Here is a 27,294-nt window from a genome sequence, read left to right as displayed (position 1 = left end):
GGTCCGACAGCAGCGGCCGCGCTGGCGGAGCCCTGAGCCGTGCCAAGGCAGCCCTGCCTTACCTGGGCAAAGCGAGCCCTGTCCTACCTGAGCAAAGCAAAGCCTGGCTCTGAAGGGAGCAGGCAGCAATTCCCAAGGGGCGGTACGTGCTGAGGGGTGGGGTGTGAGCTGCTGCGAAAGGTATCTGGGGAGAAATAAAAAAATAAATTGAAAAAAAAAAATAGCGTGCAAGCTCTTTTTCCTGGAGGAGACAGGGACCAGCTGTCAGGCAGCAATCCGTGTGTAACTCAGCACAGCCTCCATGGAAAAGCAGGATACCAAAGGGCTCTGCTCGCTGTTAACTCACGGGGTTTAGCTTTGAAAACGTACAGAACAGCACATCAAAACAGTAAACAAATTATCACCCCAAAATACAGCTGCTCAGGGTAGCCATAGCAAAGGAAAACATTTCTCCTAGAACTGCTTTTAAAGAGCATTGCATGTCTGCATTTACAGTCATATAAGTTACACTAATTGTTAATTAAATAAGTGTTACTCTAAAAAAGAGCCTCCAGCAAAATTCTCAGCCTTATTTTGGATTTCTCTACGGAAGAAAGTTTTGATATAAACCAAAACCTGAGTTCAGCTAAAGTCACATTAACCTCAGAGAGTCATAGCAAGGACAAGGAAAAAGCAGCACTGTTGGGTCTGCCTCTACTAAACACCAATTAAGAAAAGAAATCCCCAAACATAAGAGAGTCCTTAGGTCCTGGTGCTCTCCAAAAATACACTCAAAGCAGTGTGTACAATAAATATTCACATGGCTTAAACCAAGCATGTCCATGTAATATGGTGAAGTAGTACAGATTTTAGCAAAATATGCAAAAGGATCTTGATCATAAAATATTGTACTATAAAATATAAACACAATGAGGAGCTTGAAAATAAAGACAGAAAGGAGGGAAAACCACCTCAAGAAGAAGAGGTTTTGACAAAGACCTTCCATAAAGTTTAAAGCTTGTTTTAAAAGAAGACTGGAACAGTGAAGGAGTGTAGTCATGGAGCAAATAAACACAGATCTGGAGGAAAGCAAGCCAGATCTCAGAGTTAAACAATGCAACACTTGCAAAGACAGACAATAACTGCAAGAAAGAAACAGAAAAGCAAACAGGCAAACTGCAACCTTACAGCACTGAAGCAGAAGGGAAACAAAACCTGAACAGACTTTCCAAAATAAACTGAAAATGATCAGCGTTCTTCCCCAGGCTGATCTGGTTTATGTTTGTGGTGAGATGTTTAAAGGTTCAGGTGTGAGACTCTCGTTTGTCCAGGCGTATCACCAGATCTTGCATTTTCACCATCTGCAGGGTTTCCTACCTGCATGAAAAGCAGCCTGGGGAGCGATTAGGAGAATGAAAACCACTGGGCTTTAGGCTGTGACTGCACCGTTATCCTGGGGTGTGAGGCTGATCTGCCTGGGGATTAATTCCCTTTTCTCCAGTGGGTTTGTCATACAAAGCCACCTCAGCCTCGTGGAGCTCAGCTTCCTCACAGTCCAAAACAGGAGGGGTGATCCCCATTGCTGAGAAGAGTTTTCACACTGACTGCTGGAAGGGAGCATGGAAAAGTGAACCCTTTCCTGATTTCTGTGATTCCATTTGCTGTGTGCAGTATTCCTGTGTTCCCAGTCTTTACTTGGGGAGTCTCCAAAAATATCGAATGTTTGAAGTGGCACCACATAATTGTATCCTTAATACCTCTAAGCCTCACAAGAATGAGCAGCAAGAATTAGGAGTGGAATGCTGGCTGGGAAAAAGAAGAAACGCATATACACACTTTATTATGGAATTTTGGGGTTCAAATCTTCCTCCCTCCTCAATCCAAGGATTGCTGTAGACAAACTTTGCCATTTCACCCAGCCACAGTCAAAGCACTGTCCTTCTGCAAGGTTTGATTATGCTACAAATTATCCTCTTACTCCTGTATAAGGTCTTTTTTTTTTCTTTTTGATTAAGAGAACATTGCTCAGGAAAAAATTTAAGTCAAGTTAGATACAAAAGAAGTCCAGCATACAGAGACCATGAAGAAAGTGGCCTTGAACAAATCAAGCATTTGCAACCTAAAAGAAAAGCCAAATAAGGCATCTCTTATTTGTATGATGATGCATAAACTATTTATATTTTATCACCCAGCTGAAAGGCTTTATTATTTCCCTCTGTCACTAAAGTGTTCAAAGGATTGGAAATATAATTTTTAGTTTGGGGTTTTCATACACTGAGAATTTCAATTGCATAAATTGCCTTACAACAACGGGACACCTTATGTAAGAAGCTGTTAACAGTGCAGAAACTTGTTTTGCTGGAATGAAAACCACTATTTTTGTTGTTTTGTCCTGAACAAATTGTTCAAGTCTTTTACTTTATCCATATCCAGCCAAAGGTGGTTGCTGTTGGGCTGGTTACAGTGCATGCCTTTCTCACCCTGTCCAGCAGCTTTTCAGCCCAATCTTGGGAGCCAAATCTCTCTCTTCCATATGAAAATCTCTTTACTATCATCTATTACGTGTTCATACTGATGTAGTTCTTGGGTGTCTTTCTACAAAATTAACAATAAATATATTGCGTGAAAATATCAGTTCTGTAGATTTTCAATACCAGTTTGTGTGGCAACACTTCAGAATATAAATTGAAACAGCTTTTCATTAAGCTTTGCGTAATTAAATAATTCTGAGAGTGCAGCTCTATAAGCAGTAACCAACAATCTCCTAGTGAAGAAATACAGTTATATTAGCCCTTCCCCGGTGATAATGTTACACAAAAGATCCGTGGAATTTTCAGCGGGCTGGGCAGCAGTTTGCAGTGCTGGGAGTGCTGCTGCTGTCATTTATGGCCTGCAGCTCTGCAGTGTCTGTGCCCTGGTTCTGGCAGGGCAGCGGAGCATTGCTGCCTCTCCAATTTCAGTGCCATGCAATTTGCTTCTAGGAAAATTCACGGCACTGCACTCCCCCAGCCAGTCCTCTCAGACTCTCCTCCAGCCAGGCTGAGCTCAGTGGCTTTCCTGAATTTTAGATTCTCATTTGCAGCGCTGATGCCCGAGATTTAACTTTCCCCTGGTGTGACAGGAGCTGTGACGTGCAAGAATGCTGCCCAGAGCTTCGAAACCTGAGCTGTCAGTGCAGGTCCTGCTCACAGACAATCCTCCCCGTGACCCTCTGCTGTTCCACACCTTGGTGCCTGTTTATTTGTACAGATCAACTGAGAAAAAGCAAATAGAAAATATCCCTAAAGCCACGTGGCTTCAAAGTGCTCTCTGTCGTGGCTGATGGGTACAGATGTATTTTTTCAGGTGACTATAACTGCGTTTTCCCCATAGCTGGAATGTGTTGGAAAAATAGCAGTTAAATTCCAAATAATTTTGGAAAGGATTGAGGGTCTGGGTAAATCTCCTTTCAGAACATAGGAAGTTTCAAAGAGCACAAAACAAATGCACCAGGTCAGCAGGGGTAGCACTGGATACTGAGAATATCAAAGCATGAAAATAATTTTAGAACAATGTTTTATAAATTTAATGTGGAGATGCTGAGCTGATGAGTGCCACCTGCACAGGGAATAAAAACTCAGCCTGAATAAGCATTATTTGAGCTCCAAAAAGAGATTTTTAAAAATTAAAAATCTAGGCTATAATTTGTGCCTATTTAAACAGTCATTCCTACAGCAGAGACAATAAATACAGCATTTTGATTTACACATGTATTCTATTTTTGAAACCTAACCAGACTGGTTTATTTGGTTTATTTTGACTTTCTGAAAAAGTCTAACCACAACAAAATCCCTTCAGAGCTAGGTACTACAGTTTAAAAATAACAAAGCATAAATAGCTCTTTCCTGACAAACATTTTTAGAACCCAGCCTGAACATATCATAAAAACTCCTTCTGCAGCAGAGCAACTACACCTGATAGAGAGCTGCATGAAGGATTTATCACCTGATTTACTGTGACATTGAGCTGTGCATTGACAATTTCTCGTGGTCACTGAACTCCACTCAATACTTAGTTTCTCTCCAAACAGAAGAATTACAGATGGTCACTGTAATAATGTAGAGGATGACAGCAAAATTTCATTTTTGTGTGAGGAATCCTGAGTATGGAATGAGTATTGACAGGGTAAGACAGGAAGTTGGTATCAGACTGTAGCTGAAAAATACACAAACCTTCCTTTATGTCTTCAAAATCCTTTTTGTTCTGTTTCTTCATCAAAAAGCCCCAGTGTTGTTTTTATAGTTGTGGTGAGAAACCTGCTCTCACTGTGATGTGAAAGCCTCGCTCCTGCCCTGCTCACGTCACCCTCAGCTTCTATCAAAGGCAGATTCCAGAGACAAGGAAACCCAGAAGGGAATCCATCCCACTGCTCTGCAGCTCTGCTATTCCAGATAACACATGCTAATTAACATGTGGGTACAAGGTCATAAATACCTGCACCACTCAAAGGTTCACCAAGACAAAAGTCCATTTTAGCCATGTGCCTGCATTCCTGCACTAAGAGAAAAGCAACTCTCATTAACTGGATTCTGGTACAAAAAGCAATCCAAAATCAGAGAAGAAGCTGCCTGGCTTTCAGCTCCAGCCTATTTATCCATTGTCTTTCAAGTTCATCTCCAACACTGGGATAAACAAAGATAGGTGATCAAAGGGCTGCGTTACTTTTGGTGATCCACCCCTGCTGTAGCCAGCCTTTGATTCTTGTCCTCCATGGCCTACAGAGCAATTTGAGCTTTGAGGGCCAGGACGATTAAAAATCACACTGCAAGCACCTACCTTAGCAGCAGTGCACTCAGGAAAATGTGCCAGCAGGGCAGGAGTTTGGTCCTGCAGCTGTGCAAGGGGAAGTTCTTACAGCCCTGTCCAAAGCACCCCAGGGCTGCACGGCAGAAATTTCTCTCTGGGCTGGTGGACTCATCCCTCACAGGGATCAGCTCTGCTCTGTCCCAGCACAAGGATCAGGAGATTCCCCCTGGGAAGCTCTAACACCACACACCAGTGCAGCTATGCTGTTTTTTAAAAGCTTGCATGTGTGTATGGCTCATTTGGTGTCTGATTATAAAGGTGGGGGATGTTTTTGTCAGATATTTCATTTGTTAATTTGTTCATTTCTTTTTTGCTGTTGCACATTATTTCTCAGACTGGCCAGTGGTAATCAGGTTGATTATATGTATCAGGATATACTTCTGCTTCAATAGACAAGTCAACTCTGATTAAATGAATGGTGATGTTCACTTTGGTCTTATTTTTGAACAAACTTATTTTTTAATTTCTTTCTGCGAGATAATAAAAACCCAAAACAATGCTATGAGCAAAACAAGTAAATTACTTGAGCAGTAATTAGCAACGACATCAGGCCAAAGGAATGCAAACATACAAGTCTCCTGCTGGAGCTCAGAGCAGGAGCCCAGTGTGCTGCGTTAGGAGATTTGTTCCATCTCTCAGCAACTGCACAGAAATGAGTGTGGACATGTCTGCTTGTACCTGAGTATTTTTAATACTTTGGAGATACACATCGAATACTCACAGGTATTCACATTCATTTATTCAGACATTCCTCACCTCCAAATCTATTTCTGGTGGAGACAGAAGCTTTGCATTAGCAACAAATTATGCAAGGCTTTCTTCTGCCCTCACAGAAATGGAACAGTGACATAAGGGCTTGAGCAACTGCTGGAACATCATCGCTGAGACATCCATTTGATTTGATAGTGAGGCCAAAGAAATAGAAAAAACAAAATCTAAAGCGAGCTAAAGCCTTTGCTTTTCATACAGCAAGTATTTGTAACTTGGAATAACTGATTCTGTGTTCATACAATGAATTCTAGATGGGAAATGAAAAAGAAGGGTTTTTTTTTTCCCTTATCACATACAAAGTGGAATGGATGGAAAGGAATAGCAATGTTCTGTTGCTAGTATGTAATAATGTATTTACCTATAGCTCCAGCTTGGGTTTGATGAGTTCAGCATCCCCTGTTTCGGTTCTTACACAGATTCCAGCTGTCCCCATACTGAATTTCGAGCAGTGTGGCTGCAGGGGCAGGCACTGGGGCTCTGCTGCTTCTGGAATTCAGGAAAGCCAAAGCCCTCCCCAGCAGGGAGGTGACTCCAAGGCATTATTTCCCTCTGGGAGCTTCGGTGCTGAGACATCTCCCCAGGACACACCTGACAGATTCACCTCTTTCAAGGCTGTCCTTTGAAAATAAACCAAGGTGGATTTTCCCTCCTCTTGTGAAACCCTTTTCCTTGTAAATAAGGAACAGCATAACCAAAAATATCTTATGTTGGTGCAGGCAATCTTCAGATGCTTTGTCCCAGCACTCTCTGGGTAAATTATCAAACTTCTTGTAGCTTTCAGCCTTCAAAATTACCTATTTTAACTAATTTTTTGGGTGAAACATTCAGTACAAAGCAATAAATTATTTCCTCAAGAAATGGATTTTGATCTATCACGTTTTCAAGTAGGATCACGCTCTTGGCTGACAAGAATGCAAGCAAAATTTCTTGCCTTCTTTTTTCCTCCCTCCCTCTCTTCATTTATCTTTTTATATCAGTCAACTGCACTTATTCTTAAAGAAGTATTGATGGTTATAGCCATAGTTTTATTCAAATAAAAAATGCATAATTTATATGCAAATTTAATAATATACAGACTATGTACTATTATATATTAAATATTTTATAAAAGAATTTTTCACCCCTGCTTTGTTTATACCAGGAGAGTTCAGGATATTTCCATTACAACCAAATGCCTAAATTCAGATTTTTAGTGCTATCACAGTAAAGTATATTATTGAGATTGCATAAAACAGACCTACTCAAGAGGAATTGCCATTTCTGTAGCAATCCTTGGAAGTCTTTGAGTAAGAATAAGAAATAGGATCCATTCTGATATCTGACACAATAAAATATCACGGATTTATTTCGTTTAATACAAGGTAATTCACTTGAGTATTTAACTTAAGCAGGTGGAAAATCCTAGTTTCTCTTAGGGATAGGAAATGGACTCAAGCAATTAAAAGTCTTTGGTTACTTTTCCTGGTGGCTTTTTTGTTCCTTGTTTTTGCAGGAAGTTAAGAATTCTCTGAGGAAAGCTCCGAGCTGTTTGCGTGGCTTTGTGAGTAATGGAAAGAATTTACACAAAATATGCCACTGCTGTGTAGTGATATGGAACAATAAATAATGAAATAGGCAAGAGGTAGGAATTGCTCAGACTCCCTTTCTATAAAATCGCTTTTCCTAGAGGAAAGTGGAACTGCTGTGGAGCAACTCCTGTGAAACAGTTGGGATGATAATTGCCAAGGAAGGCTGCTTTGGAATTTGGCAAGGAACCACGATGTCCTAATTACCTTTACTTTGCAGGTTTTGGTCTGGAAGCAGCTGGTATTGTAGAATTCACTAATCTGGAGTAAATGGGATTGTTCTGCTGCAGCAGAAACCTGGGCAGGCTTTCAAAAATAAGAATTATTAAAAACATGATTTTGGAAAAGACTTGGCGAGGATATAAAATCCTTGGTAACCAAAGTTGAACAGCATTGTAAATAACCATTTATGCAGGCTATTGAATTTACCAATTATTTGGTTATGAAAATTAGTTATTTTGCATTCATCACAGTGTACCTCTTTGAAGGAACAGCAGTTCCAAGAAAAGTTTTATCACGGAAGGAGACAAAACAGAATTACCCTTTCCCAGTAACTTAATGCAGCAGAGAACTTCCAAAGCAATAAGCCCTATAAATACCATTCTTACCACAACTATTCACTACAAGGCATAAGAGCCCTGCTCTCCATTAGCATTTTCAGATTATGACTGTCATTAGCAGAGGCAGTGTGAAGCATAATTCACAGAGAAGCAGCTGTGCCGTGCAGTGGTTTCAGTTCTACCTCCTGACAGCCTTGACTGCTGGATTTTTAGGCTTCCCCTGAACTTGTTATTGTGATTTCCTCGTTGATATCCCCGTGTAAACAAAGAGCCCGCTGTTATCAGGCAGCCTGGCTCAGCTCTGTCTCACCTGCCCTGCAGGAGCTGCTGCCACCCAGGAGCTCCCACCAGCTGCGGCTCCTCCAGGGAAGCCACAGGATTAACTCAAAGAGTTTGGTGAGTAATTCTTGCTAGACTCACACGATCAGACAGATTTAACTGAGTCAGGCTTCATATTTCCTTAAAACACTTTTAATTTTTTGGCTTAATTTCCAGGCACAAGCAGGGGCGGTGTGAGTGGAAGCTCCTCACAGGTGATGTGCTCACAAGTCAAGCTTTGTCACAGGTTCAGGATTCACCAGGCAGCAGTGTGAAAAGCAAGATTTGGTTAAGACAACAAAGAGAAAAGCAGGGTTTGGTTAAGACAACAAAGAGAAAAGCAGGGTTTGGTTAAATTCTCTGAACCTCATCTTGTCCTCTGCGAATAGGAAGTAGGAGCAGTGCTGTGCTTTGGGGCTGAGGTGCAGTTTAACAGTACGTGTCACTGTAATCATATCTGGGTTAAATGGGATTGGTCTGCTACAGCAGAAACCTGGGAAGACTTCCAAAAAAGTAAGAACATACTGAAGATAATATTTTGTAAGAGAAGGCTCGACAAGGATCTAAAATCCAACAGGTGCCAAAGGGACCCTTGCAGCCCCCCCTGCCCCTCTCACCTGGAGCAGCACTCACTGCACTGAGTCAGGTTTTATTTTCTATTTCTTTCTCCTCACTAACGCCATCCCTGAGCAAGGCCAGGGCAGGCTGAGGTGTGCAGGGACTGGAATCTCCCCATTTGGCAGCAGCCCACGGAGCGGGTTCTTGGCTGGGAAGCCGCAGCCTGAGCAGCTGGAAGCTGATCCCACAAAGAGCAGCTTTTGCATATGCAAAAAGGCCAGCCCTGCTTACTCAGCTGTTTATCACGCTCACATGAGCAGCAAGATCATTACGTGCAGGCACAGCTGAAGACGTTCATTATTTTTTAATCTATTGTTCCAAATTCCGTGTACGTTATAATTAATTTACCTGCCACAGGTATTAGCCCGGCTTGAAGAAAGCCCATGTGACTCCTTCAAAATGTGATAAAAAGTAACAGCAGGAGTCAACTGGAAGGCAAGAAAATTTGCTAAACAAATTTTAGATAAATTTTACAAGATACTCGAGACTAAAACACAGACATTGAAAAAGTGCAGTCTTAGATGATGAAATTGTTGATTACACCTTAGGAAAGTGGATGCAAAGCAACAGTCTAGGAAAAGACAGCCTAAATTGTGTGTGTGTGTTACCAGTTGAGTTCTGGCTGAGCTCTTGTCAACCAGATAAAGACAGGTGGATTTACTGGGAAGAGCTCCCTAAAAATGCCAGCTGTGGTTAAAACAAGAAACAACATCAGGAGTTTAGGATGGGACAGAGGTGACAACAAAACAGAAGAGAGTATTTACCTAAATTTTTGAATTTAAGGATGTTCCCACATTTTGAACACAGCATGAAGGTCTGTTCCTGCACTGCCATTTCTGTGTAACAAAATTAAGAGGAACAGAAAAGAGCACCAGGGATTTGGAGAGACACAAACCAGCTCCCACATGACAAACAACTAAAGGCATTAGCACTCTTCAGCTGGGGAGAGAGAGAAAAGGATGAGAGAAAAAAGAAAGTGACTTTCATGAGACAAGCAGCTCTCACATGCCTATACAGTCATCCTGCAGGGACTGGGAAGATTTGGGTAAGAAAGGAGGAACTCAGCAAGCAGGGACTGTGCTGGGGATTTGTGGATGTTCCCGATCAAATCCAGGGACAGTGAGCAGGAAGGTGCTGCATGCAAACACAAAAGTGTATTTGCTCCCACTAGGACCTTCAGTGTCGTTGCAATCAATGAAAGGTTTTCCTGAACTGGAGGCTGATTTTCTATTTCTGGGCATTTAAAATTCTTCTATGATTTCTCTCAATTGCCATTTGGGATTTGTGTGCAGCTTCCTATGATTTTATATTTGAAATACCAGAGCCAAGAGCTTTTAAATTGCCATTTGAAAACAACTTACACTGTGACAAATCACTTCTTGGCAGCTAATATTGCTCTTTGTTTGTCCTGTTTAGATTTGGAGGGAAAGATCCTTCTAGTTTTTGGGGATTTTTAAAATAAAATTATTTATTTTATTAAATAAATTATGCTGAGTCTCTGAACAACCTGCAAGCATTTTATCCTTTTAGCTGTTACTTCAAAATGCAGACAGGGAGTGATAAAATCAATAATCTATTATTGAAAAATAAGTAATGTATAGATAATACACGTTACTCGTGCATCTCCTAATTTGAGAAGTATTTAGGACACAAGATTTAGATGCAGATCTGTTTTCCAAATGTTCCATAGCTGTTGGAATCTGGATCTGCTAAGCCAGGACAGCCAAGGATTTTCAAAGCAATTATGGCTCAGCTTTAGTGATGCTCTTGTTCCCTCCCAAAATCCTGGAGAGCACATTTTGCCATGCTTGACCTTTGTTAGGATAAACACAGAGTTGTTTCTCCAACACAGAAAAAATACCAATGTGACATAACAACACTCAGAACTGTTTTGACAGTAAAGCAGAAAACCCACATGGTTTAATTTGAAGGGTTAAGAAGCTGTGCTGTGTTTACAAAAATCCCATAAATAACTTGAAAATCCTTGACAGATAAATCCTAAAGAAACATTTGGGGTGTTAATTCTGGAATAAAGGTGCAAAGAGCATATAAAAAGATATTGAACTCAAGAGTTTTTGTTTATATAGAGCTTGGCAACACAAAGCTTCGGGAAAATGTGCAATATGTTTTTAAAAAGCAAGTTTAAAACACTCAGGGTTGTCATCCCAGATTTCTCTCAAATAAATAAAATTAAGGGGAAAAAAAAAAGAGAAAAAGAGAGAGAGAGAGGATGGGAGAGCAAAGAGAAATAACATTTTCCCATGCAGGTATTCTGGAGAGAGCAGCAGACTCAACCCAACAGACAGTTTGCAGAAAGCCAGGCTTAAAAGAGAAGTAAAATAAGGAACTTTGCAGTAAAAAAAATTAAAAAAGCAGAAGTTCCCCAACTAAATAAATGTTGAGTGCTAAAATATATCAGCCTGATTCTAGGAACTCAGTGATATCACCACAGGCTACAAAAATAACCCCCCAAGGAGTCACATGGAGTGATGTCATGTGAATGTGGACTAAACCCTTGCTTTTTTTAAACTGAAAAATTTATATTCGGCCAAACTCTAGGAAAAAGCACAAAGGGCAGTGGCCCAGGTCAGGGGAGTTCAGCTGTTCCTCCTGATGCTCCATCAGTGCCCTGTGGCAGAAGAGAGAAATCCCTGCATGGAAGTGATGCGAACACCTTTATTTCTAATTAAATGCATCATCACAAAGCCTCTGAATTCCTTCTGCTGCAGCAGGGAATGGAGATGGAGTGTCCAGCAAGCCCTCTCCGAGGTCCTGCCCTCAGGAAGGCACTTCAGGGCTTCTCAAACACAGAGGAGTTTTGCTTTTCTGTCGTGTGATGGAAATAAAGGTAGCCAGGAGATCAGGATGCAGCACAGGGCATGTCAGCCTGGCCAGCCTGCACTCCCACAGTAACATCCTCCAGGACAAGGTTTTCCAAAATCTCAAGTATTTCAAAGAGCCTTTATTAAAAATGTAATCCTAAACCATTTCTAAGTGAGCCAGAAAGAAAATACAGCTTCCATCAGAATTCACTGCAAAAGACCAGAGTGCTGAGCTGTGACTGGTTAAAGGTAAAAAATACAACTTTTGAGATTTCCATTAGAATACACTGGAAAAGACCAGAGTGCTGAGCTGTGACTGGTTAAAGGTAATTTTAAAAATACAACAACTTTTGAGATTTCCATTAGAATACACTGGAAAAGACCAGAGTGCTGAGCTGGTTAAAGATAATTAATAGCTGGATGCAGTGTGTTAATCACTGATGGCAGCAAAGAGCATCATTCCATAGCCCTGCTGCATGAGATCATTGGCCAAGTGGGTATTTCTAACCACATGAGAGAATTACTGCTCCTTCCAGCACGGAATATGGCCAGAAAGGGGGGAAAAAAACCCTTTTAGAATGTCCTTTATGAAAAAAAACAAAGTGGCTCTGCTATGAGCTGAACATGACTTGCTGGGTCCATCTTTAGGACTGGTCTTGAATTTAAATCAGCCCATAAATTGATTTTGCATTTCTCCCCCATCACCACAGCAGTGAGGAGTTTAACCACAGCCTCCTTTGGCTGTGGAACTGTCACAGCTCCTGCCTGTTGAGGTCACTCTCATTATCCAGTTCCACTAATTCCAGGTTTCTTTTCTAGATTAGCTGAATATTCAAGTGTGATGCCTTATGCCACTTAATTCTCTTCATAGAGCCATGTGTTATTAAGGAAATAATGTGGTTTTAAGATAGAATGCACAACAAAAATATACACAACATCATGGCAAATTTTAATGAGCAACAAATACAAAGGCTTTGGATTTAAAGCAGTGAAGGGCTCAAATTGTGGCTCTACCAGAAACTACTTGGCCAAGTCACTCAAGGAAGTAATGGAAATTAGATGATCTTAAATGTTTTACTGCCTCTGAGATTAAGTTAAAAGCAATAAAGAGATTTCCAAGAATGACAAAATATGTTAGTGATAGTGGGAACCAGGTGGGGAAAAGTGTGAAGCAGCAAGGAATGAAAACAGGGATTATCTATTGTATTGTACACCTGGAGCTTCCAAAGCTTCCCATCAGAACTGTGAGATCACACTGAAATAAAACGAGATAATCCTGTTTATTCTGTTTGTGGTTCTCCCTCTGTGCCCAGAAGATGGGGGGATATCTCAGATTGTGACCACCACTCTCAGTTCAAATTCAAGAGCTCTTTCAGTGCCCCACGTTTCACTCTGGGTTATTCTGTGCTGTCCCAGCCTTGCTGCTGCTTGCAAGGAGGAAATCAGCATTTCACAGGGCTCCTGTCCTATCCTGAGCCAGCCTGAAACCCCCGGAGGAGCTGGAACTTCTCAAATCCTCACAAGACCAGTGCCCATCCTCACATGACCCAGGGATGTCACAGGACTGGGTGACACTGGCCTAGAAAGGCTGGGGTGGAACCTCCAGATCTGCTCCGAGATTTCCACGTGTCCCTGGATTTGGGCTTTGTGTCAGGGCTCTGGAAGAGGGGACAGCTCCACACCTCTGGTGGCTGGGATGTCTTTCTTTTTTTTTTTTTTTAAGTCCTTCCTGATGGAACTGGTTTACTTTGTATAAATACACAAAAATACCAGCAAAATCCTGGAACTTCTTTGTTCCGAGCAATTGGCCTCGACTGTGATAATTGGGAATGAAGGGACAGCTCTTCTGCACCAGAAACTTTGCATTAGAACTCTGAGACCTTCCCTGACAAAAGCATCACCAAAATAAATTGGTTTTCCATGCAAAACTTTCAACTTTCCATGCAAAACTGGGTGTGAATCTCATTTTCCAATGAAAAAGCATTTTGTCAAAAAGATCCCTGATGAGTTCTTTTTCTGAAGAAATACTTTTTGTGTAGTCACTCTGCAGGCCAAGGACATATTTGAAAATCTTGAGCTTCATCAGTGTCATCCAACAGATGCAATTTTATGTAATTAACTTGACAAACACACAGAAGCATTCTCCACTGGCTTGCAGTTATTTTCAGGCAGCTGCAATTTATTGATGAGTGGTCTTTGCATATGAATAGGTTTTGATCTGTGCATGACTAATTTCTTCTTCTGAAAGAGATTGAGCATCTTTTGCTTCCTGCTAGAAAGCAATTACAATTTCTGTGGACAATTCAGCATGGAACACTACCCTCAGATTGGAAGCTGCGTTTCATTCTCAACTTCTTTGCTCGCTTTTGATATTGCCCAATAAATTCCACTGAAGCAGAATCTTAAAGGCCCATCAAGTGATAATTTATGGCACTCTGAGCACTGAAATTAGAGGAAGACAAGAGAATCTGAGTGTTTTGTATCATCTTTGTGCTCCCCTCAAACCAGATACACGAGGAGGCATTTTGCAGTTGAATGCTGACAATTTCTGCTGCCCTGCAGGAGATGTGACCACAAAATGCCCTGCCAGGTTCTGGACAGGGAGACCAAGTTAAAGCAAAGCTCCCATGAATGTCAATCTAGAAAGCAGCTTTAATGTATACAATACATACATATTCCCTCATACTCCACAGATTTCTGCTCGAGATGACTCCAGTGAGTTTTATTGACCTCTGGATGGAAAAAGATCAAAGCAGAGGTGGCTCCACACAGGGAGGCTTTGCTGGGGGTGTTGGAACCCCCTCCATGGGCAACTCCAGAGGTTGGCATCTGGAGAGGTTTGATGCTGGTGATGCAGGAACAGCTCAGGAATTACTGCTCATGGAATTTACTGCTTAGTTCAGTCTCTGGGCACAGGTACTGCCCCTGAGATTTGGGCAATGAATTTTTCTTGGATGCTCTCTGGTCATCATTTGCACAAAAGTGACTGTGGACAAGACAAGCACCGTAATTTCCCAGTTTTTCAATAATTTTCCCTGCTGACTTGAGCATCCTGTGTCTATTCCCAGAGCAGAGAAGGGGAAGCACCACACCTCTGCTAAGATGGCCAAAAAAATTTCATCTCCCCTCTGGCCTTTTTAAAATCCAGGGATGTACAAGCTACTAATATTGAATGAAGAGTTCCACAACCATGTTCAGAAAAGCTGTGAAAATGCTGCATTTTGCTTGTTGAATGAGAAAAACAATTTCAGTTCACTGGTGCTGGAGACACTTCAGCAATGAGATCATATCTTTTTATAATCTCAGCATTTAGTGTGTAATTGAAACCAGGGGAATAAAAAACTCCTTTTGATGACAGAATGTCTCTGCTGAGTGTGCATCCACTCTCGTTTGGAGGTGCAGGATGCAGAAAGGTGGCATTTGGAGCAGTTTACCACTATCAAAGGGGCACAGAGCAATACTTTAAGGACATTTTTCATATCAAGGGATAGTTGATAATGTAAAGGTGTGGAAAATGGGTAAGAAGTATTATATTAGTGGGAAGGATTCATTTCACACAAAGGATTCATTCCAGCTGGATCGAAGAATGATGGTCCTGCTGACTTCATGGTTCATCTCTGCTATCTTTGTCCTTAAATAAAGACTTTAGTCAGTAATCACTTCATTCCCAGTGAACCTGATCAGATATCAATGTTTATTCTGTGCCATGGCATCTATTTAGTCTCAACAAAAGTGGTTTAACAGCCACATCTGAATCTGAACAATTCTATAAACAACATTGCACAAGTTTCTCATTAAGACCTAAATACGTAAAACTTTGTGTACCAGTAGTTTTTCATTAGCCTGCACTCAAGAATTTGAATTCTTTGGTGAAATAATAAATTTCCCACAAGCCCCTGTTAGCACATCAATTCAGAATTGCAGTGGCATCTGCTCATCCACAGTTTCATCAGCTCCTGAACCAATATTCACTGGTGGAATTCTCCTGGCAGAGCTGAGGCTGTCACTGCATTCCTTCAGCTCTGTATTTCCAGAATTGGGTCAAAGAAGGAACCAGGAGAAGGTGAGCAAAGCATTCTTCTGGAATTTTGAGGATTTGAGGACAAACTGCAGGATTTTGGCAAGGGGTGAAGGAACCCAAATGCAAAGCCTGTGAGAGAAACCAGATTCCCCAAGGAGCTGGAAATCAGTGGGAGGCACTGGCTGGCACGGTGGGAGAGTGGTGAAGCTGGCAGGGAGGCTGAGGGGGGAATTCAGGCAGCTTTGGGGTTGTTTTCCACACTCCACACCGAGCTGGCTCTTCCATGTCCTGGCATGGCATTACCCAGCAAGGCAGGATACTCTGAATTCTGTTTTAACTTGAGGGCTGCCTGTCTGCAGAGGCAGCTGTGAGCAGCCTGGCTCCTGCAGCCAGGGGAAAACACCTCCTTTGGTTTGCAGCCACCTTCCCCAGCACAGGCTCAAGTGATCCCCTGGCTGCAGCCTCTGATGGGCAGGAGGCAGGAGCAGCCTTGGGAAGAACCACAGGAGCAGGAGACACCTCCGAGTGCCCTCAAGGGGTCCTGGGGATTGGAGTGCCCTCAGAGAAAGGTTGGAGAAATGATTCTCCTTCATTCGCTCACACACAAAAAACTGCACTCATCTAGACTGATTTGAACTCCTCTGAGAGAACTGAATCCCGTGGAAAGCTAAGAATAATAAATTAATAATAAAGTAGCATGTAATGAATTTGATCATTTTTAGTAGCCTTTCAGACACTGGTTCCTTCAGCTGAATTAGGAGAAAGAAATGATTAGCAATTGTTTTTTTCTAATCTCAGTACATAGGAACATTGACTCCTGTAATGCAATCTGGTGGTATTTTCTGAAGAATAAAATTGCTGCAGGAATCCCCTCTGCCACGTGCCCAGACACCCCCAGAGCATCACCCACCCCTCGGTGCAGGATGGGAACTTTGAGGTTAATTTGGGTTAATTTGGGCAGAGGAAGAGCTGAAATAGCCAGTGAGACTGCACATCCCTGGTGTGTGAATTAACTGCAGGGACTGGGTAAATTCCCCAGTTCTGGCTGCTCAACATAGGCTTCAATATCTTCTAAGCACTATTTATTTATTTATTCTGTGAGCTGAATGCCTTCAAAATGGACACAAAACTGCCCCAAAGGTCTCTTGCCTACCTTGTGTTTCCACACAAAGAACTAGAGTTGTCTCCAGTCCATGTGTAAAGTTAATTGTGGTATTTAAATGCTTTTCACAACTAACACAGCCCCAATTTATCATGCATTAAATGGCTTTCATATATTTTTGTACACCAGTATATCATATACTGGAAGCAAAACCATGTCCACATTTTGAAACAAAACAAGATTTAGAAATGCACATCCAACCTTAATATATAATCTGAAGAGCAGAGTTCCTTCTGCACCTTGAAAACTTCACCTTTGATTAAACAACGATTACAATCTTCCCTCAGATAAAATATATATGTGTGTGTGTATATATTTATGCGTGTAATTTCAAAATCAAAGCCTTGCACTTCTTCTGGATGTCATCTGCTGGCACTGGGAGCTGATCCCAGCAGCCCAGAATGCAGCCTGGCAGGAATTCATCTCCTGCTTAAGAAGGGCCCTCTAATTGCCCTGGGTTTTCTCCCTTTTGAACTGGCTCACTAACCTGTAATTTCTCCTGCTATCTGCCCAAAGGGAAATGAAGTATCTGGTACACCCAAGGAATTCCTCCTGTGCTGCAGGTGACTGCAGATTGGGAGTTGCCAGCACCAAGAAGGAAAGGATTTCCACGGAGTTTCAATAACATCCCTGGGCAGGAGATCGCTCCTGCTCCCGTTTCTGCACCGGTTCTGAGCTCGGAGGAGAAGGACAGTGAGGCCTTTGTGCAGCCTCCTCCTCTGAGCTCCAGCACAGCACTGAAACTGGGAGAGATTCTGATCATTGAGCAAGTATTGACTTGATTTAACAAGGCAAGGAGAGCCTCAGAGAGCAACTGCAGCTGCTGCTGCTGAGCATCAGCACCTTCAGCCTGACGCACTTTTGGTGGCCCCTTTTGCAAAATCAGGGTTATATTCTTTGCTTTTGGCACTCTGCACTTAGGCAAAGGCATTCCCATGAATCCTCCTCAACTTGAAAGGATTTGCTGTTTGTAAGGGGCTGCTCAAGGCCATGGAGAAGTGGGGAGGAGGCTGCAGGATTAAATGCAGATCAGCATGGGGTGACAGTGGGGGTCTGTGGCAACCAAAATAGGGCTTGGACTGAAATATGAAAATACCAACTCCTCTCCTTTTCCTCACTTTGAGAAACTTCTCCCTGCTGGCATCCTGGTATCAAGCCCCTTCTTTCATTGTGGCCTCTGCCTTGTTCCACCTCTGACACCAGGAAAATCACCAGTCCCCAGCACCTGGAGTTTGGCTTTTGGAATGCACAGGCAGGACAGGATTTGTAACAAAGTCTGGGATAACCTTTATCCAGACAGCAGCACTGCTTTCTCTGCCTCAACTGTCAAGCTTCTGTACCTAGAACTCTTCCCTGTCTTTCAGTGCTCAAAACTACAAAGTTCATTTCAAATCCACTACAGATTTCCTAACAAAAAAAAGTGAAATAATTTTCTCTATGGAACTTCTGGGAGGATACTCAAGTTTTAACCAGCTGGTTTAGGTATTGGTGACTTGGTGGACAAACAGATTACAAATTCAAGTGAAACGAGTGAAATTATTCCCATGAATGTGCTAAGAAGTGAAATAGAGAAAAGACCAGCCCGTCTGTGGGGTGGCTCTCTGTGTGTGTGTGGTGCTTCCAGCAGCACTGGAGACAGTGGCTGGAAAGGCTGGAGGGGGTGTGGAGATGTTTTACAAAAGCAAAAACAACCTACAGGTGCAGCTAAAAATACTCTGCTGTAAATTCAGTCAGCGAGTTAAAAATGCCAGTGAAGTCCCAGAGTGTGAACCTGGCAGCATTCATTAAAAATGTTTATTCTCTTTTTCCTTTAATACAGTAATTGTTTCAGTAATTACATACTGTAAGAGTTGGAGAGCTGGGGCTTGGCTCCTACAGAGTGGTTCAGCTTTTAGATTTTTTTTCTTCTCCACCTCTGTGTACACAGATTTATTTGTATGCAAACAATATTTGTGCAGGTGCCTACCTGGTGTTTGGGGCATGCAAAGCCAGGGCTTGCCAAAACTTTGCATTTTTTGTTTTCCTTTTATTAAGCAAACAATCATTGCACATACCAGGGTGTTTGGGCACCAGAGGGATGTATTCTGTATAAAAGTCCACATTCTTTATGGAACCATTATACCTTCTTCTTGCTAAGGGGGCAAGATAAAATTAAATAAAACCTTGTGACAGAATTCTGGACTCTTTCTCTGCAGCCTCCAAAGAGAAGAGGAAACCTTTTTCCAGTGAAAAAGGTTTCTCTCTTGACCCCCTGATACACTTCCTGCTACCAGGGTAACAAAATATTTGAGGCAGGGAGAAAGAGTGATGATTCCTGGCTGGAAATAGTCAGAGGGGACAAGCTTTGGGCCCTCAGACGTGAGCAGGGGCTCCTGGGCACCTGGTGGGATCAAAATGAGCAAGTCTTAAACCTGAGAGTCCATCTGAATCTGCTGATACTCAACTGATTGCAAAAGTTAATACCCTCCTGAGTATCAAAATGAACAGGTCTTTAATTAAACTTCCCTGATTAAACTCTGATTAAAAATGATCTGACTGAAAATGAAATAAGCCCAAACACATCTTTTATGGGAGAACGGTGTAACTACAACAGGGTTTTGTGCAAGGATCAGTGAGTGCAGTGGCAGAGGGAATTTTGGAGGGAATGCTGCTCCATCCTTGCTGGCAGCTCTGCTCCTCTTTGGGTTTTCTCTCCGGACAGAGAAAGGAGCACGGAGCACCCCAGCACAACCCAGACCAGAGGAACATGGAAAAAATGGGAAAAATGTCACATTGGGCTGTAGAAGTGAAGGAGGCAGTGACCACATCACCTACAAGAGAGCCCAGACTCAGCAGGAGCTGAGGAGCGCTGGGTGTGCAGGGTAGGGAGCCTGCATTCATTAACTACAGTCATTAACTACAGTCATTATCTACAGTCATCCAACTCACAATGCCCAAAATACTCATCCCAACCTTTTTGCTTCAGATTCTGAGGAAGTTTGGGATACTTGTCAGTGAAGGGAAACGCAGTGTGGCCTTGGAGCTGAGAGGGGAAAATACAGCAATGTAACATTTGGGGGAAAATCTGAATGCACTTCCATTTTTTTATTCTTTCTCCCCCAGCCTGATTAATGGTAGCTGATGAAGGATTTGGATTGGGCATATAACTTGGCATTAGATTTAACTTGTAAACTCCTCTTTCAAAACAGAGGACAAAGAGTGCTCCATTGTCCAACACAAGCAGGTATCTCTGCCAAGAAAAAGGACACTGGGCAAAGGGGTTCTGCTGGCTGTTGTTTGGCACAGGTCTGTGTTTGTAAAAAAGCTCCATTTCCAGTCAGTTGGGTGGGGAGTTTTTATGGAACAAGCTTGATTAGGTTGCTTTCCTAAGGAGAGGAAGCTTATGTAATGGCTCAGTCTATCTCTTGCTCCAAATTTCAAACATATTTGACACATGAGTCAAGGCCTCAAGAAGAATTAATTTTCTAAAGTTTCTTGGAAGTCAGGAGCTGCAGACAGAAAAAGGAGCCATGCTCATTCCTCAGCTGAAGGAAAGAAAGAACTCAGGCACCAAATATTCCTGTTTCTGCAGCAGGCTGCTCAGTGCCCATGTACCTGAGGCTGAATTAACCCCAGCACGTGAGGGGTTTGCCCTCTGAAATGAGAACCACAGCTAAAAGATTCTTATTTCTCACAGCAGAGGTGCTTTGGGGATGAGACCACATAAATCTGTGGTGGAACTGCTTTAGTCTTGCTGTTTGTGGAGCGATGGGTTGGGGTTTTTTCCCTTGAAATGTGCTCTGACATTCAGAACACAGTAAGCTCAGTCCCCTTGTTCTTAGAAAAACCATGGAATACTCAGCAAACCGTACCAAAGATGAGGCACAAAGGAATTAAAATACTGGGGAATATCCACAACATTCTGGTCCTTGGCTATTTCACTCTGGAATGAATGGGCAAGGGTGGGGAATCACCTCTGATCCACCTCTCTCGGCTCCCTTGGATTTCCCCAGCTTGCCAGAGAACGAGAATGGGAGTGGAGCTGCTCAAGGGCAATCTGTTGACTCTGATTTTGCTGAGGAATAATAGCAATGCAGTGATATAACTGCAGGAAGCTGTCCAAAATCATAAAATACCTCACTTTTTTTTTCCCCCTCATATCATGTGTCATTCCCTTTTCCATTTGTTGTTCACAGCCTGAATTCCTCAGATAGCTTTGCTGCAGACTTGAGTTTACTGCAGATATGGAAAACTGCCTGGAAGTTTTGCTCCTTGGTTGTTCTGGCTGCTTTCCAGCCTCAGCAATACTCAAGATGCAACACATCCAACATGCTCCAGCAATCATTCTATAAAACACAGCAAAAAATAAAGGATCCTGTACAAAATTAGCTGCTACCCTAATTAATGACTTCAGGAAGCAGTGAGTCTGGGCCAGGTCTTTGGAGGGCTAATTCTAATTCTGCTGGAGAGGTGAGGCGAGCCTAAAATACATCAAACACAGGGCTAATCTTGAGGTCAGTAAACATTGCAGATTTTCAGTTCATAGTGGGGTTTTTCTATCCAGTAACCAGAGGATGTTGGTAACTCTGCATCCTGGGCACACCTTGAAGCTGTTCCCTGCACCTGCTGCTAGAAAATGAACGTGGAGACACCTGAGGTGTATCAGGCAACTGTTTTAACAAAAAACTGAGCTGATTTCTGTGAAACAGAGCTTCGACCAAGAGCAAAAGTCCTGAGTAAGGAATGGAGCTGCAGGAAGCGTGTGAACACAGGCAGGCAGGTTTGGAAGCTGCCTGAGAAGGTGACACACATTATACACACACATACACACATTATACACACATACACACATTATACACACATACACACATTATACACACACATACACACATTATACACACATTATACACACATACACACATTATACACACATACACACATTATACACACATTATACACACACATACACACATTATACACACATTATACACACATACACACATTATACACACATATACACACATTATACACACACATACACACATTATACACACATTATACACACACATACACACACATACACACACATACACACATTATACACACATATACACACACATACACACATATACACACATATACACACATACACACATATACACACACATACACACATATACACACATTATACACACATATACACACATATACACACACATTATACACACATTATACACACACATACACACATATACACACACATACACACACACACATACACACACATACACACATTATACACACATATACACACATATACACACACATACACACATTATACACACATATACACACATATACACACACATACACACATATACACACATATACACACATATACACACACATACACACATATACACACATATACACACATATACACACATTATACACACATTATACACACATATACACACATATACACACACATACACACATATACACACACATACACACATTATACACACATATACACACATACACACATTATACACACACATATACACATTATACACACATTATACACACATTATACACACATATACACATTATACACACACGTACACACATTATACACACATACACACATACACACACATACACATTATACACACATTATACACACATATACACACATACACACATTATACACACATACACACATTATACACACATTATACACACATTATACACACACATACACACATTATACACACATTATACACACATACACACATTATACACACATATACACACATTATACACACACATACACACATTATACACACATTATACACACACATACACACACATACACACACATACACACATTATACACACATATACACACACATACACACATATACACACATATACACACATACACACACATACACACATTATACACACATATACACACACATACACACATATACACACACATACACACATATACACACACATTATACACACATTATACACACACATACACACATATACACACACATACACACACACACATACACACACATACACACATTATACACACATATACACACATATACACACACATACACACATATACACACATATACACACATATACACACACATACACACATATACACACATATACACACATATACACACATTATACACACATTATACACACATATACACACATATACACACACATACACACATATACACACACATACACACATTATACACACATATACACACATACACACATTATACACACACATATACACATTATACACACATTATACACACATTATACACACATATACACATTATACACACACGTACACACATTATACACACATACACACATACACACACATACACATTATACACACATTATACACACATATACACACATACACACATTATACACACATACACACATTATACACACATTATACACACATTATACACACACATACACACATTATACACACATTATACACACATACACACATTATACACACATATACACACATTATACACACACATACACACACATACACACATTATACACACACATACACACACATACACACACATACACACATTATACACACATATACACACACATACACACATATACACACATATACACACATACACACACATACACACATTATACACACATATACACACACATACACACATATACACACACATACACACATATACACACATTATACACACATATACACACATATACACACACATACACACATATACACACACATACACACACACACATACACACACATACACACATTATACACACATATACACACATATACACACACATACACACATTATACACACATATACACACATATACACACACATACACACATATACACACATATACACACATATACACACACATACACACATATACACACATATACACACATATACACACACATACACACATATACACACATATACACACATATACACACACATACACACATTATACACACACATACACACACATACACACATATACACACATATACACACACATACACACATATACACACATATACACACATATACACACATATACACACACATACACACATTATACACACACATACACACATATACACACATATACACACACATACACACATTATACACACATTATACACACATATACACACACATACACACATTATACACACATATACACACATATACGCACACATACACACATATACACACATATACACACATATACACACATTATACACACATTATACACACATTATACACCCCAGTGCTGGACATAACCACGGCCAAGGGATGCACAGCTGGGCTTTGGGGTCTGTGCAGGGCCAGGGGTTGCTCTGGGCAATCCCTCCTGGCTCAGATGTTCTGTGATCCCATTAAACACCACCAGTGCAGTTTCCAACACCCACCCAGTGCGGGCAGGACATCACCCCCAGCTCCCTTCTCAAACAGCTGCTGTTCTTAAGGTGAAGAACCAAAGCAAAGATGAAAAATGGCACAGCAGGACAAGGCCCCGGTGTTCCATCCCTGCAAGAGCCTGTGCTGCAGACCAGACCCTGCAATCCCTGCTCCAGGCTGAGCCCTGGGTGTGCAGCAGCAGAACCAGATGAGCCTAAAGGTCTTTTCCAACCCGGTTCATTCCGTGGTTCTCAGCACCCACAGGATTAAACTGTGGCACACTTGGAGAACTCCCCTTTGTAGGCATTAATCTCAGCCATGGTTTGAAACTCCAGCGGTGCACATGGACTGCGGGAGCCCCAGGACTGTGTGCATGTAATTCATTGTTATGCAAACACACAGCTGCTTTTAAAGCTCACTTTCACACTCCTGGCGGGTTTCGTTTCAAAAGGGAGGCAGCAATAAAGCCTCCTGCAAAGAGGCTTCGATTAAATCTAGGAAGGGATTTTGCGGACAAGTCAAAGGCAGGCAGTCTGGAAGCCTGAAAGTCTGGGACTGTGCTGCTCCAGGAAAGGCAGTCACACCTCAAAATACAGCTTTGGACCTGGTAAACATTAATCCCTGTCTCTATCTGATATTTAAACAGAAAACGACAATTTCAAAGATTATTAGATTATGATTTTTGCTCAGAAATTGTGGAAATTTCCACCCAATCCTTCATACAAAATTCATAAACCTCCCCTTAGAAATAGCACTGGGGCTTTTCCATCTGATTGCCGACTAATTCATTTAACCTTTGGAAGCAGGTTGGGTAAGCATTTAATCCCGACCCTTTAGCCTGCACTCACAGATCCATTTTTAACCCTCCAGACAATTAAAAGTGCTGCAGGGTGTGAACAGCCCCAGCCGCCCCGAGGACTCACCGGAGCCGCGTTCCCATCCGGAGCCTCGGATCCAAGGGAAATCCAAAGGTGACCGGCTCAGCCAGGTGTACCCGGGCTTAGGAGTTCTCGGGGACAGCTGGGACACCGGGGATGTTTCTGCTTCCCAAAATTCTGCAGCTCATGCTTTGTGCGGGCACAAACACCTGCAGCCACAGGCCGGGCCCCGCGGGGTCACACGGGTGACAGCGCTACAAAAGGCAAACCCACAGGCTTCATTTAAACCGCCCCAAAGCGATGGTGTTTCCCCACCACCACCCCGGTGAGCCTCTCCCAGCTTTTCCTCCAGCTTTCCCGGAATTTTAATATCCCGCTCTGCTCGGGGTTTGTGCTTTGGGCCGGTTTATTTTTAGCGTTTCGCGGGGCCCGCCTGACGCCAGCGCCTGTAACCGGACACCGCGGCCTGCGGGCCGGGCAGCGCGGCCGGGAGCGGCCAAACCCGGCACCGGGCACGGCCCGGCACCCGAACTGAGCCCTGCCTCGGGAAAGGACCTCATCGGGATGGGGGGAACCTCATCGGGATGGGGGGAACCTCATCGGGATGGGGAGAACCTCATCGGGATGGGGGGAACTTCATCGGGATGGGGGGGAACCTCATCGGGATGGGGAGAACCTCATCAGGATGGAGAGAACCTCATCGGGACGGGGGGAATTCATCAGAAAGGAGGGAACCTCATCGGGATGGGGAGAACCTCATCGGGATGGAGGGAACCTCATCGGGATGGGGGGAACCTCATCGGGATGGGGGGAATTCATCAGAAAGGAGGGAACCTCATCGGGATGGGGAGAACCTCATCGGGATGGAGGGAACCTCATCGGGATGGGGGGAACCTCATCGGGATGGGGGGAACCTCATCGGGACGGGGGGAACCTCATCAGAAAGGAGGGAACTTTATCGGGATGGGGGGAACCTCATCGGGATGGAGAGAACCTCATCGGAATGGGGGGAACCTCATCGGGATGGAGGGAACTTCATCAGAAAGGAGGGAACTTTATCGGAAAGGAGGGAACTTCATTGGGATGGAAGGAACTTCATCAGGATGGAGGGAACTCCATCGGGATAGAGGGAACTTCATTGGGATGGAGGGAAGAGCTGGGAAGGGCGAGGGGTAAGCAGAGAAAACTCCAAGGTGCAAAGTGGCCTCTCCTGCAAGAGAGCTGTGGGAGCTGGGTTCCAAAAGCAGGAGTTTACAAAAAAATACGCTGAGATATTTCACTGCAGTAGGCTAGAAACAGGCCGGGCATGCACAGCCCTTTAGAAAGGTCGATGGGTGGGTGACAAGGTTGTCTTCTTTTTTGTCTAAGGCTGGGGCAGCAGGTGAGTGCTGGCAGCCTCCTCCAGGGCAGCTCTCCCAGGCTCCTTCCCATGGCTCCTTTTGTACTCACAGAAATGCAGCCCCCAGCCTGTTCCAGATCCATCAGGGCCACATCCCATACCCAGCTGTCAGGTTTTTACCTTTCCCTTCCACACTGGAATAAATCTGGCTGGATCACCTTACCCAAAGTGACTTTTTAGTTTTCCGTTCTGGCCCTGCAGCAGAGAGCCAAGTGAGGGATTGCCGATTTACCTGCTTGAAAAATTGTTCATCCCGACTATTCTGGGATCTGTAACCACGGCAGCGTGTCTACAACAGAGTGGGAATGCTCCAAGGAAGAAAAACACGAGTGTATGGATGTGGGAAATGCATTTGCAGAGAATTTTTAAAGCTTGACAGAAGGCTCACATAGTATGCATCTGTATGCAAACTTTGAGATAAGAAATGCCGTGGAATAGGACAGACATTGAGAGAGAAATGGAACTAGAAACAACTTTCAAAGGATGGCCTTGCAAATAAGACTAGAAACTTTGGAGAAATAGAACTGTGAAAGATGTAGGACCCACAAGAAGTAATTTTACATGATTGGGTTTAAGGCATTTACAACATTGTGTGGCAAAAGCTCATAATGTATTGTAATTAGGAAATAGTTGACTTCTGATTGTGATGGTGTGAATTGTAACATCTGTACTGTCTCACCCTTCTCATGACTCTGCAAATGGAATAAAAGTCTCTAAAACACCTCTCAATTGCCCCATATCTGGGTTAGAAGGTATAATCCAGGATACAGAGGTATTTTCCTTCCCGGAGGTGGCAGGATGAGGCAGCAGCAGAGCCTGGGCTGGGCTGGGGTGTTCAGCCTGCCCACCCCGAGTGCAGCTCACTG

General features: G+C 42.6%; 1 protein-coding gene across 3 annotated transcripts in view; it reads right to left on the bottom strand.

Moving 5' to 3' along the window:
- RAF1 (Raf-1 proto-oncogene, serine/threonine kinase) overlaps positions 1-25,387 on the bottom strand; it is a 61,918-nt gene extending 36,531 nt beyond the window's left edge. Inside the window, exon 1 of one of the 3 annotated variants that reach the window (XM_063411827.1) lies at positions 25,075-25,387. The gene's annotated coding sequence lies outside the window, so the exon portion shown is untranslated. The other 2 variants (XM_063411828.1, XM_063411829.1) reach the window with 2 other exon arrangements.
- Positions 25,388-27,294: the final 1,907 nt, after the last annotated feature.

The sequence above is a fragment of the Prinia subflava genome, chromosome 14, assembly GCF_021018805.1.
Source record: "Prinia subflava isolate CZ2003 ecotype Zambia chromosome 14, Cam_Psub_1.2, whole genome shotgun sequence".
In the NCBI taxonomy this organism is placed as follows: domain Eukaryota; kingdom Metazoa; phylum Chordata; class Aves; order Passeriformes; family Cisticolidae; genus Prinia; species Prinia subflava.
The sequence above is the reverse complement of the archived record's forward strand: the minus strand, read 5'-3'. Positions and strand labels throughout refer to the sequence as shown.